This window comes from Capricornis sumatraensis, chromosome 6 (assembly GCF_032405125.1).
Source record: "Capricornis sumatraensis isolate serow.1 chromosome 6, serow.2, whole genome shotgun sequence".
NCBI lineage: Eukaryota > Metazoa > Chordata > Mammalia > Artiodactyla > Bovidae > Capricornis > Capricornis sumatraensis.
In genome coordinates, this window is record NC_091074.1 from 24,088,855 (window position 1) to 24,091,973 (window position 3,119).

Below are 3,119 nucleotides of genomic sequence, written 5' to 3' on the forward strand. Positions count from 1 at the left end.
TCTTCCTGGTTCAGTGTTGGAAAATTGTACTTTTCTAAGAATTTGTCCATTTCTTCCACGTTGTCCATTTTATTGGCATACAACTGCTGATAGTAGTCTCTTATGATCCTTTGTATTTCTGTGTTGTCTGTTGTGATCTCTCCATTTTCATTGCTAATTTTATTGATTTGATTTTTCTCTCTTTGCTTCTTGATGAGTCTGGCTAGTGGTTTGTCAATTTTATTTATTCTTTCAAAGAACCAGCTTTTGGCCTTGTTGATTTTTGCTATGGTCTCTTTTGTTTCTTTAGCATTTATTTCTGCCCTAATTTTTAAGATTTCTTTCCTTCTACTAACTCTGGGGTTCTCCAATTCTTCCTTTTCTAGTTGCTTTAGTTGTAGAGTTAGGTTATTTATTTGACTTTTTTCTTGTTTCTTGAGGTATGCCTGTATTGCTATGAACTTTCCTCTTAGCACTGCTTTTATAGTGTCCCACAGGTTTTGGGTTGTTGTGTTTTCATTTTCATTAGTTTCTATTCAACATAGTTCTGGAAGTTTTGGCCACAGCAATCAGAGCAGAAAAAGAAATAAAAGGAATCCAAATTGGAAAAGAAGAAGTAAAACTCTCACTGTTTGCAGATGACATGATCCTCTACATGGAAAACCCTAAAGACTCCACCAGAAAATTACTAGAGCTCATCAATGAATATAGTAAAGTAGCAGGATATAAAATCAACACACAGAAATCCCTTGCATTCCTATACACTAATAATGAGAAAGTAGAAAAAGAAATTAAGGAAACAATTCCATTCACCATTGCAATGAAAAGAATAAAATACTTAGGAATATATCTACCCAAAGAAACTAAAGACCTATATATAGAAAACTATAAGACACTGGTGAAAGAAATCAAAGAGGACACTAATAGATGGAGAAATATACCATGTTCATGGGTCGGAAGAATCAATATAGTGAAAATGAGTATACTACCCAAAGCAATTTACAAATTCAATGCAATCCCTATCAAGCTACCAGCCATATTTTTCACAGAACTAGAACAAATAATTTCAAGATTTGTATGGAAATACAAAAAACCTCGAATTGCCAAAGCAATCTTGAGAAAGAAGAATGGAACTGGAGGAATGAACTTGCCTGACTTCAGGCTCTACTACAAAGCCACAGTCATCAAAACAGTATGTTACTGGCACAAAGACAGACATATAGATCAATGGAACAAAATAGAAAGCCCAGAGATAAATCCACACACATATGGACACCTTATCTTCAACAAAGGAGGCAAGAATATACAATGGAGTAAAGACAATCTCTTTAACAAGTGGTGCTGGGAAAACTGGTCAACCACTTGTAAAAGATTGAAACTAGATCACTTTATAACACCGCACACAAAAATAAACTCAAAATGGATTAAAGATCTAAATGTAAGACCAGAAACTATAAAACTCCTAGAGGAGAAAATAGGCAAAACACTCTCCGGCATAAGTCAGAGCAGGATCCTCTATGATCCACCTCCCAGAATTCTGGAAATAAAAGCAAAAATGAACAAATGGGATCTAATTAAAATTAAAAGCTTCTGCACAACAAAGGAAAATATACGCAAGGTGAAAAGACAGCCTTCTGAATGGGAGAAAATAATAGCAAATGAAGCAACTGACAAACAACTAATCTCAAAAATATACAAGCAACTTATGCAGCTCAATTCCAGAAAAATAAACAACCCAATCAAAAAATGGGCCAAAGAACTAAATAGACATTTCTCCAAAGAAGACATACGGATGGCTAACAAACACATGAAAAGATGCTCAACATCACTCATTATCAGAGAAATGCAAATCAAAACCACAATGAGGTACCACTTCACACCAGTCAGAATGGCTGCGATCCAAAAATCTGCAAGCAATAAATGCTGGAGAGGGTGTGGAGAAAAGGGAACCCTCCTACACTGTTGGTGGGAATGCAAACTAGTACAGCCACTATGGACAACAGTGTGGAGATTCCTTAAAAAATTGCAAATAGAACTACCTTATGACCCAGCAATCCCACTGCTGGGCATACACACCGAGGAAACCAGAATTGAAAGAGACACATGTACCCCAATGTTCATCGCAGCACTCTTTATAATAGCCAGGACATGGAAACAACCTAGATGTCCATCAGCAGATGAATGGATAAGAAAGCTTTGGTACATGTACACAATGGAGTATTACTCAGCCGTTAAAAAGAATTCATTTGAATCAGTTCTGATGATATGGATGAAACTGGAGCCGATTATACAGAGTGAAGTAAGCCAGAAAGAAAAACACCAATACAGTATACTAACACATATATATGGAATTTAGAAAGATAGCAATGACGACCCTGTGTGCAAGACAGGAAAAAAGACACAGCGGTGTATAACGGACTTTTGGACTCAGAGGGAGAGGGAGAGGGTGGGATGATTTGGGAGAATGGCATTCTATCATGTATACTATCATGTAAGAATTGAATCGCCAGTCTATGTCTGACGCAGGATACAGCATGCTTGGGGCTGGTTCATGGGGATGACCCACAGAGATGTTATGGGGAGAGAGGTGGGAGGGGGGCTCATGTTTGGGAACACATGTAAGAATTAAAGATTTTAAAATTAAATTAAAAAAAATTAATTAAAAAAAAAAGAAAAGGCTTACCTGACTAGGTCAGGCCCAACCAGGATGATCTTCCTTTTGCTTGAAAGTGAAAGTGAAGTCGTTCAGTCATGTCCGATTTCTTGTGACCCCATGGACTGGGGCCTACCAGGCTTCTCCATCCATGGGATTCTCCAGGCAAGAATACTGGAGTGGATTGCCATTTCCTTCTCCAGGGGAATCTTCCCAACCCAGGGATCGAACCTGGGTCTCCCACATTGGAGGCAGACGCTTTAACCTCTGAGCCACCAGGGAAGCCCAACTCAATGGCAACTGACTAGTAATCTAATCATAAGCAACAACTCATTTTCACAGATCTCGCTGACATTCAAAGGGAGGAGGACTGTATGGACATTTACCCCCAAGAGGCGCAAACCATGGAGGTTGGGTTAGAATTCTGCCTGATTACACACATTTTTTGAGGAATTTCTTTAAGTACTGTATTTTGTGATGCAATAAT

At 38.1% G+C, this 3,119-nt stretch overlaps 1 non-coding gene across 1 annotated transcript; it reads right to left on the reverse strand.

The window, feature by feature from the left end:
• Positions 1-2,842: 2,842 nt before the first annotated feature.
• Positions 2,843-2,914, reverse strand: TRNAW-CCA (transfer RNA tryptophan (anticodon CCA)). The gene has a single exon. It is a non-coding gene; the product is annotated as a tRNA-Trp (tRNA).
• Positions 2,915-3,119: the final 205 nt, after the last annotated feature.